The sequence below is a fragment of the Anomaloglossus baeobatrachus genome, chromosome 4 (assembly GCF_048569485.1).
Source record: "Anomaloglossus baeobatrachus isolate aAnoBae1 chromosome 4, aAnoBae1.hap1, whole genome shotgun sequence".
NCBI classification, from domain to species: Eukaryota; Metazoa; Chordata; class Amphibia; order Anura; family Aromobatidae; genus Anomaloglossus; species Anomaloglossus baeobatrachus.
This window is the reverse complement of record NC_134356.1, coordinates 10,418,689-10,430,021: the sequence shown is the minus strand read 5'-3', so window position 1 is coordinate 10,430,021 and position 11,333 is coordinate 10,418,689.

Below are 11,333 nucleotides of genomic sequence, written 5' to 3'. Positions count from 1 at the left end.
AGGTGAGAGGAGCGGTATATGACACCTCTGAGGTGAGGAGCGGTATATGACATCTCTGAGGTGAGAGGAGCGGTATATGACACCTCTGAGGTGAGAGGAGCGGTATATGACACCTCTGAGGTGAGAGGAGCGGTATATGGCATCTCTGAGGTGAGAGGAGCGGTATATGACACCTCTGAGGTGAGAGGAGCGGTATATGACATCTCTGAGGTGAGAGGAGCGGTATATGACATCTCTGAGGTGAGAGGAGCGGTATATGGCATCTCTGAGGTGAGGAGCGGTATATGACATCTCTGAGGTGAGAGGAGCGGTATATGGCATCTCTGAGGTGAGAGGAGCGGTATATGACACCTCTGATTCTGACTCCCTCATACTTGAGTTATGTTTGTGATAAATTTCCTGTCGTACAATGGTGACATCCGGCTTTTAATCGTTATTATGATGCAATAATCGCGCTGTTTAGATAGAACATAATTACATTTATTTTATACAAGTTAAGAACACAAATATTTTTTAATAAATGGTAAATCTGCAATACACTGTGCAGTAAGTGGGGAAAAACAGTTTTCAACATAAATGTACGGAATAACATTTGTGCAGTCTATGACTTTGTTCGGGGAAATAGTCTGGCCTCCATCAGATCCTCCTTCGTAGATGACCTCAAATCTGACCTCATTATTTTAAGGCCGGAGAACAACCTCTCTACACTAAAGGGGGCTTTACACGCAGCGATATCGCTCGTGAAAGCACCCGCCATCGTCGTTTGTGCGTCACGGGCAAATTGCTGCCCGTGGCGCACAATATCGTTTGGAGAAGTCACACTACATACCTGCCTAGCGACGTCACTGTTGCCGGCGAACCGCCTCCTTTCTAAGGGGCCGGTTCGTGTGGCGTCACAGCGAAGTCACTAAGCGGCCGCCCAATAGAAGCGGAGATGAGCGGCCATAAAATCCTGCCCACCTCCTTCCTTCCGCAATGGCGGCGGCCGCATGTAAGCTGCAGTTCGTCATTCCCGAGGTGTCATACGTAGCGATGTGTGCTGCCTCGGGATCGACGAACAACCTGCGTGCTCAACGATTTTTTAAAAAGGAACGACGTGTCAACGATGGACGGTAAGGTGAGTATTTTCCATCGGTAACGGTCGTTCCTTGGTGTCACACGCAACGACATCGCTAACTATGCCGGAAATGCGTCACAGAATCCGTGACCCCAGCGATATATCGTTAGATATGTCGTTACATGTAACGGGGCCTATACTTGGGTTTGTGGCAAAGCATCTTAAGGTATAAAGGAATCGCCTCATGCACAGTCAGTTTTGATAAACGGTTGAACTCTTCTACTTCTTTGAGAGGAAGTGAAAAATTTTGCTGAAATATGGTCAATCTGTTTGTTATGGGGGCAGAGTCTTTTTCTCTGCGGCAACGCTTTGCTGCTCCAAGTCATCCAAATACTGTTCAAACGTAAACTACTCATCTGATGAGGTTGAATATAAGGCAGCAGTAGCACTGGCAGGATCCAAGTCCTCATCTGATGAGGCTGAAGATACTGCAGTAGTAGCACTGGCAGGATCCAAGTCCTCATCTGATGAGGATGAAGATACGGCAGCAATGGCAGGATCCAAGTCCTCATCTTATGAGGTTGAAGTTATGGCAGCAGTAGCACTGGCAGGCTCCAAGTCCTCATCTGATGAGGTTGAAGATATGGTAGCAGTAGCAATGGCAGGATCCAAGTCCTCATCTGATAAGGATAAAGATTTGGCAACAGTAGCACTGGCAGGATCCAAGTCTTCTTGCTCTTGGCAGTCCTATAGCTGCTCATCTTAACTGCTACCTCTGTCAAAGCTTCTTTTCCTTTAGTAAGCTGGTGATCATCCAGCAATATACAATGACTTGGGTCCACATACACAGCTGCCAGAAGAATTTTTTAATAAGTGTCTCCATTTCATTGAACCAGCAATGCCATCTGCGATTAAACATCCTCCTTGGGACAGGCAAAACTGCAAGTTCTTCTACTCTTTTTGAAAATGCCGGGAGTTAAATCGTCGGCTTGTAATTTTTGAGTCACAGTAAATGGGTGAGGAATCAATTCCTTCAGTTCAGCCACCTGTGTCCATTGACCTTCATTTAGTGTTACCTGAGGGTTGTCCATGTCTACAAGAAAGGGTTTCAGGACAAGCAATCGCTTAATCATTAAATAAGTGCTGCCCCACCAAGCGGCTTGATCGACAATTGCCCCTTTTCGAGCACATCTCTTCAAGATGGAATTAATTTTAGGGGTTCTGGCAGCAATAACAAATTTCCTCACTTTGCCAATTAGAGTTTCAGCAGGTCCCTTCTGCAGACGATCAGCACATGTGATCAATAGGAGAGCGATGTAAAGCAGCACCCAGAAAGTACCACCCTCATGATTGGCCACATAGCTGCCACCTTGGAAGCTTCTGGTATTTTCCCCCTTATATGCCAACTCTAGTGTTATATATATACCAAACAAAAATATGAAACACTTTGTTTTTTGCGCCCATTTGTCATGAACTGAACTGAAAGATCTAAGACTTTTTCTATGTACACAAAAGGCCTGTTCTCTCAAATATTGTTCACAAATGTATCTTAATCTGTGTTAGTGATCACTTCTCTGCGGAGAGAATCCCATCGACCTCGCCGGAGTGGCATAAAAGGATGATTAGACAGCATGATTATTGCATAGGTGCGGCTTAGGCTGGCCAGCATGATTATTGCACAGATGCGGTTAAAAGGCTGGCCAACATGATTATTGCACAGGTACGAATTAGGCTGGCCAGCATGATTATTGCACAGGTGCGGCTTAGGCTGGCCAGCATGATTATTGCATAGGTGCGGCTTAGGCTGGCAAGCATTATTATTGCACAGGTGTACCAGAAAATTCAAAAACCTTGATCAAAAATTTTAAGTGTCATATTTCCAGTGCCGAAGGTTTTTTGTATCTTCTGGTGTACTACACGCCTTCCCTTCTGAGCACGGTTTTCATTCTTGAGCGCTAACCCTTATAATTGGCCATTGCACAGGTGTGCTTTAGGCTGTCCACAATAAAATCTGCAGTATTGTGGGTGTCAGGGCGGGTCAGAAAACCAGTCAGTATCCGGTGTAACCACTATTTGCCTCACACAGACCAGCACATCTAGAGTTGATCTGGTTGTTGATTGTGGCCTGTGGATTGTTGGTCCACTGCTCTTCAGTGGCAGCGAAGTTGCTGGATATTGGCAGGAGCTTGAACACGCGGTTATATGCCGATCTAGAGCCTTAAACATGCACAATGGGTGACATATCTGGTGAGTTTGCTGCCATGCAAGACCTGGGATGTTTTACACTTCCAGGAATTGTGTACAGATCCTCGCACCATGGGCCGTGCATTATCAGCTGCAGTATGAAGCGGTGGTCGTGAATGAATGGCACATAAATGGCCTCAGGATGTCATCTCAGGATCTCATCTCTGTGTCTCTGCGCCTGCCCATACCATAACCCCAGCGCCACCATGGGCCACTCCACAACGTGACATCAGCAAACAACTCGCCCACACAACGCCATACACGCAGTCTGTTATCTGCCCCTCACAGTGCGAAGCAGGATTCATCCGTGAAAAGAAAACCTCTTCATTGTGCAAGCCACCATCAAATGTCAGCATTTGCCCTCTGAAATTGGTTGCAACAAGCTGCAGTTAGGTGCAGACCCCGATGAGGACAACGAGCTGCAGTCAGGTGGAGACCCAGATGAGGACGATGAGCTGCAGTCAGGTGGAGACCCCGATGAGGCTGAAGATACGGCAGCAGTAGCACTAGCAGGATCCAAGTCCTTATCTGATGAGGATAAAGATACGGCAGAAGTAGCACTGGCAGGATCCAAGTCCTCTTCTGTGTGCTCGTGTTGGCACTGTTATATAGGTCTTGTCATGGAGGCACTCTGGCTGGCACTACTGTTTTTTAGGCCTTGTTATGGAGGTGCACTGGCTGGCACTGTTTAGGTCTTGTTATGGAGGTGCATTGGCTGGCACTGTTTAGGGCTTGTTATGGAGGCTCCCTGGCTGGCACTGTTATATAGGCCTTATTATGTAGGCTTCCTGGCTGGCACTATTATTTAGTACTTATTATGGAGGCTCCCTGGCTGGCACTATTATTTAGTACTTATTATGGAGGCTTTCTGGCTGGCTCTGTTAAGTAGGTCTTGTTATGGAGGCGCACTGAATAGCAGTTATTTAGGTTTTGTTATGGAGGTGGTCTGACTGGCTCTGTTATGTAGGTCTTGTTATGGAGGGCGCTCTGGCTGGCACTGTTATTTAGACCATGTTATGGAGGCGCTCTGGCTGGCACTGTTATTTAGGTGTTGTTATGGAGACACGCTGGCTGTTATGTAGGTCTTGATACGGAGGCGCTCTGGCTGGCACTGTTATTTAGGTGCTGTTATGGAGGCCTTGTTATGGAGGCGCTCTGGCTGGCACCGTTATTTAGGTGTTGTTATGGAGGCGCTCTGGCTGGCACTGTTATTTAGATCATGTTATGGAGGCGCTCTGGCTGGCACTGTTATTTAGATCATGTTATGGAGGCGCTCTGGCTGGCACTGTTATTTAGATCATGTTATGGAGGCGCTCTGGCTGGCACCGTTATTTAGGTGTTGTTATGGAGGCGCTCTGGCTGGCACAATTATTTAGGTGTTGTTATTTAGGCGCTCTGGCTGGCACTGTTATTTAGATCATGTTATGGAGGCGCTCTGGCTGGCACCGTTATTTAGGTGTTGTTATGGAGGCGCTCTGGCTGGCACAATTATTTAGGTGTTGTTATGGAGGTGCTTTGGCTGGCACTGTTATTTAGATCATGTTATGGAGACGCTCTGGCTGGCACTGTTATTTAGGTGTTGTTATGGAGGTGCACTGGCTGGCTGTTATTTAGGTGTTGTTATGGAGGTGCACTGGCTGGCTGTTATGTAGGTCTTGATATGGAGGCACTCTGGCTGGCACTGTTATTTAGGTGTTGTTATGGAGGCGCTCTGGCTGGCACCGTTATTTCGGTGTTGTTATGGAGGCGCTCTGGCTGGCACAATTATTTAGGTGTTGTTATGGAGGCGCTCTGGCTGGCACTGTTATTTAGATCATGTTATGGAGGCGCTCTGGCTGGCACCGTTATTTAGGTGTTGTTATGGAGGCGCTCTGGCTGGCACAATTATTTAGGTGTTGTTATGGAGGTGCTTTGGCTGGCACTGTTATTTAGATCATGTTATGGAGACGCTCTGGCTGGCACTGTTATTTAGGTGTTGTTATGGAGGTGCACTGGCTGGCTGTTATTTAGGTGTTGTTATGGAGGTGCACTGGCTGGCTGTTATGTAGGTCTTGATATGGAGGCACTCTGGCTGGCACTGTTATTTAGGTGTTGTTATGGAGGTGCTCTGGCTGGCACTGTTATTTAGGTGTTGTTATGGAGGCGCTCTGGCTGGCACTGTTATTTAGGTGTTGTTATGGAGGTGCACTGGCTGGCTGTTATTTAGGTGTTGTTATGGAGGTGCACTGGCTGGCTGTTATGTAGGTCTTGATATGGAGGCACTCTGGCTGGCACTGTTATTTAGGTGTTGTTATGGAGGTGCTCTGGCTGGCACTGTTATTTAGGTGTTGTTATGGAGGCGCTCTGGCTGGCACTGTTATTTAGGTGTTGTTATGGAGGTGCACTGGCTGGCTGTTATTTAGGTGTTGTTATGGAGGTGCACTGGCTGGCTGTTATGTAGGTCTTGATATGGAGGCACTCTGGCTGGCACTGTTATTTAGGTGTTGTTATGGAGGTGCTCTGGCTGGCACTGTTATTTAGGTGTTGTTATGGAGGCGCTCTGGCTGGCACTGTTATTTAGGTGTTGTTATGGAGGCGCTCTGGCTGGCACTGTTATTTAGGTGTTGTTATGGAGGTGCTCTGGCTGGCAGTGTGTGTACCCCACTAGATTTGGTGACCAGGCTCTTTGTAGAAATGTTACAATATGCCCAGTCTGGACAGTGCTCTGTTCCATCAGCGGCAATAATGTCCCTCCTGTGCTGACGGATTGTTACAATGTATCAGTGCGGACTGGATACATTGAAACAAACCCTCAGCTGTGAGCAGTAGTGAGTCTGTGCTGGTCTGAGGCCTCTGCCAGGTATCGGCCCTCCCTCTCCTGCGGTGGGCGAAGCTCTCGCCTCTTTTTTTGGGTTTCCAGTGTTTCTTTTCTCACTCTGGAAATAGAAGGTCGGTTTCCTCCGCTAATCCCTCCACAGTGAACCTGGCAGGGTCACGTCGGATCACCCCACCTCCCCCCAATAGTCAGTGCCGCTCCCTTGTGCCGCCGGCGGCTCCGCGGACGTCAGGGCTTCTACCACACACTGTACTTTTTTGGGATCAAAGCTACAAAACTAAAAGTGGCCATTAAATATAGGAGTTATCTGGACACAGCTCGGTCTTGTCTGTTCTTCGACATGAGGCCGGTATAAGCGGTGACTGACATCTGCGGCACCGCTGATATCAGAAGAACTGGAAAAAGTCCTAATATACTTCAAAAAGATAGCGACAATATAAAAAAAAAATCTTGTCTACTGCACAAGAGACTGCCTCTCCATCCTGCACAGGAAATGCAGAAATCGGACAGGTTGTCACGGGCTACGCTGCTGTAAATAAAGATGCTGTAATGGGTAATGGGCACGATCGGATGCTTCATGCCACGTTGCCCGGGCACGGCCATAGTAACAGGCAGACAGTCATCCAGCGCCGCTTTTTAGGGAATACAGTGGAGCCTTGGTTTAAGAGTAACTTGGTTTGAGAGCGTTTTGCAAGACAAGCAAAGCTTTTTACAAATTTGTAACTTGGTTTAAGAGCAATGTTTTGCAATAAGAGCAAATTCCCACTGTGCACACTTCCGGTTCCGTCCTTTCACCGCGCTCTGACCCGCCCTGGAGGTAACGGTCTGTCCATATGTACGGTTTACTGTATACAGTGTACAGATACATTACATAGTATATAGCGTGTCTATCCATTTGCATTTGTGGATACAGTATTGTACTCTTTCGGCTCACCAGTGCAGCACATTGCTTATACTGTACCTCTCGCACACCAACTGTTTTATTGTAAGCTAAAGTGCAGTTTTATTTGTTTTACGTGTCTTTTACTGTACAGTATTTTGTATTAGTGTACTGTAATAATATATGAATACAGGACATTATTTTGTATTACTGTAATAAGTGTATAAATACTGTAAATATTTTTGGGTTGTGGAACGAATTGTCTGCGTGTCAATTATTTCCTATGGGAAAATTCGCTTTGATATAAGAGTAACTTGGTTTAAGAGGAAGAGCAGACTCCCGGAACCAATTATGCTTGTAATGCAAGGTGTCACTGTAGTCTATATCCAAAAAATTATTTCGGTTTTACTGTGTTTAACATCAACAAAATTAACAATACTTTGTAATCTGCGATGACCGCCAGGAGGATGGGAGTGATGGTCCCGGCTTTATGTGCTGCAGTCAGTCATGACGTAAAGCACCAATCTGTCTGTATGTGGAAGCAGGAAAAATGGTCACGCGCCTAATGTGATGGCTGAATGACAGGTGTTCCCGAGATACTGCAGGTCTTGTGGGATTTCCCTGGTATACAGCAGGTATGCTGGGGTGCATCAGTATACGTTGGGTCTATTGGGGTGTTCTAGTATATAGCTGATCTTTTTGGGTGTTTCCGGTATACAGCGGGTCTTTTGATCTGTTCCCGGTTATACAGCGGATCTTTTGGTGTGCTCACGGTATGAAGCGGATCTTTTGGTGCGTTCCCAATTATACAGCGAATCTTTTGGTGTGTTCCCGGTATACAGCGGATCTTTTGGTGTATTTTTGGTATACAGTGGATCTTTTCAAATGTTCCCGGTATACAGTAGGTCTTTTGATGTGTTTTTGGTATACAGTGGAACTTTTGGTGTGTTCCCAATTATACAGCGGATCTTTTGGTGTGTTCCCGGTATACAGCAGATCTTTTGGTGTATTTTTGGTATACAGTGGGACTTTTGATGTGTTTTTGGTATACAGTGGATCTTTGGGGGTGTTCTTGGTATACATGAGAGCCCAAGGCTCATTGACGTGTGAAGAGTCAAGGTACCGTCTGCTCCGCTGACCCAACAGAACAGAAACCGAACCACAGATTACTAATGAATGCATCGCGATCTACGATAGACGGGTGGCAGAAGGGAAGCCGGCTGTGGCAGAGATCTGCTGGCATCATATGGATGTGACGCAGACCGCCTTCGTGGCAGCACCTATTTCAGCAGATTACGGTCGATCAGGTCTGAGGATCGAGGTCTCCAGATTCCCCAGATCTCAATCTGATCGATCATTTGTGGATATTGAAGCCTGATTTACTAATCTGCACTGAGTGACACACACGGGGTAACAGACCTGCTGCTTTCTCTGCCTTCGCCTTGGGTATCCGGTGGCACACTGACCAGAGCCGTGTTGCCCCGGGTCTGCCATATCTGACGCTGCCTTCTAACACGCTTTATACCTGGATGATAAAACAATAGTGAATGGTAACCGCCTATGACTTGTGGGAAAAACCTGGAGGACATCACTCCTTTCACGCTCTTCATCTCCCCTCATTAAAATGCTCTTATTTGACTCGTTCTTGAAAACAATCCTCCTGACCCCGGCCTAACCCGGCCAATTACCCGCCTGTCTCCTGCCCGTCACTCCGCAGCTTGTGAAACCCCTTCAGCCGTGTTTTCTGGTGTAGAACCCTAAGCCTCATGCCAGGCTCAGTGAAACGAGACCGAAGTGCCAAAATAGTCAATGACCTTCACGTCGTCGGGACTAGAAGACATTGTTATGTCCTCGTTTTACTTGACCTGAGTCTTTTGATAAGAGTGGACCACCCAGGAACTCTCCCGAGACTCAACCAAGACTGAGCCCCTCACAGTCCATGCAGCAGAGGAACGACCGCAGAACCAGGCACATTCACCATGGGGCCAAGAACCTCGCCCGATGCTCATCATCCTCATTGTACCCACCACAGCAGCACCTCAGGGGGCTGAAACAAGAAAGTGGTGAAACGTCAGGCGGCTGGGACGAGGGCAGCAACAAGGCATCAGAGGGGCCGAAACAAGAGCGCAGCAGCTTTTTAGGGGCCTAGACCTCGATTACACACCATCGGCTTGTCCAGATTTGTCCATCTCTGGTCCACAGTCCTCATTAATAGTGCCCACTCCCCTATCAATAAGAGTCGCACACTTTTTAATTTTTTAATTTTATTTTTGGCATCCTGTGTCAGGGAAAAAACAAACAAACAACAAATTAATAAAAATTAAAAACTTTAGTTACATAAAGACGGGAGCAGACGACATGGACCTCCTCGCTCTTAGGAGGGGTCTAGGCCACCCCTGCCCCATCCTCAGGGGACACCTCCCCTTGAGAGTGTGTTTTTCGGGCAGCAGCGCCCCCTGAAGATTGAGGAGATCGAGATTTTATTTTTCTTTTAGAAAAAAAAAAGTTTTTACAATATTTTTAAAAAAGGCACAAAAACAGCCCAATAAAATACAGACGGAGGGAGGACGTCGCTTCACCCCTTTGTGGCAATAAGGATGGTACAAGGCCGGCTCCACACACACTTGGGGGAGGGGGGGGGTGTACATATATATAAACACATCAGACAATAATGGTAGCGAGTCGGCCAGCAGCAAACACAGAAATCGCCCCATCATCGGGGTCTCCCCTCCTATCCCATACGTCCGCTTTCATTTAAAGACACATGAAGGTCCCCTCCCCCAATAACGAGCCCATATTATACATTCATTAGCCCTTATCACCCAATAAAGAGTGAAAGTAGCTGATCCAAGTTTGCAGAGTATGATCTTCCATTTCCCAGCATGCTCGGCCAGCTGTTGCGGACCCCGCGTTCACGGTACAGGGCTGCACTATAGATCTGTTGCTGGAGGGGATGACGCTAAGTAGCAATATGGTGGCTTTTCGCACATATCTGCTGTTGTGATGATGCTTGAGCATTGATGGCACAAACTCCAAGAAAACTGCACTTGCTTTATGTGCAACGTGATATCATGTAAACAAATGGATCTGCCCCTTTAAATAAACTTAAAGGGGTTCTCTACCAGACAAGCGACCAATGGGAACCATTGGATACATTTGCTGGGGGCAGACCGTCAGCATCGCCTCTCTGCTGTCAAAGTGTGAAAAGGTGGAGGACCCCTTTAAGAATCCATATATTCAGTGAAGATGCCTTTAATAGCCCCAGGAATTAAAAGGGAGGTCCAGTTTTATATAAATGATTCAAGAAACTTCATAAAAAGTTAAAACTTTGCAGTGAATGAACGGAAACAAATCAGACGGAAATCCTAACACTTCTCACCGCTGAGGGTTTGTTACAGTTGCGTTCGGCCTCGGCAAATCCTCATTGATGTAAAGACGCTGCTGCTTCTATGGTATTTTACAATCTGTTCCTCTGGATTCCAGAGAATTGTCTACACTGGATACAGGGTCGCAACGTTTACAGCTTGCTCTTCTGGACCTGTATGGGGTTTGTTACAATGTTTGTTACAGTTTGGCCAATCCCTGGCTCTAGAGTAGAGTAACCTGCGCCGACACAAACGGTTAGAGATTTGGGCTGCTGTTGTGTTTCCACTCGTAGACTGGACGCAAGTGTAACAAACCTTCAGCTGTAAGAAAAACTGCGTTGTTAGCGGTCGTCAGCCTTTAGATGTAAAAAAAAAGTTTCCATTCACAGACAACGAGCGGAGATCAACACAGGCCTACTTCAGTTTCAGAAGAAAAAAACAAATTGTAAATCACAGCGCAACCTTTAGCTAGTAAGCCACACACCCCACACATAGGAAGCCACACCCACGCTTAAACAATACCCCTTATGAACCCACATCCACACTGAGTGAACAATACCCCCTTCTTAGAAAACCACACCCACACTTAGTGGACACCCCTTAGTACACCACATCCCCACACTTCGTAGTAAACAATGCCTTCTTAGCAACCCCCCCTAATTAGTGAACACCCCTTAGGAAGCCACACCCACTTGACTAAGGGGTGTTCACTAATTAGGGGGGGTTGCTAAGAAGGCATTGTTTACTACGAAGTGTGGGGATGTGGTGTACTAAGGGGTGTCCACTAAGTGTGGGTGTGGTTTTCTAAGAAGGGGGTATTGTTCACTCAGTGTGGATGTGGGTTCATAAGGGGTATTGTTTAAGCGTGGGTGTGGTTTCCTAAGCGTGGGTGTGGTTTCCTAAGCATGGGAGTGGTTTACTATACATAGCTGGGTTTCTAAGGGGTATTGTTATGTATAGTAAACCACTCCC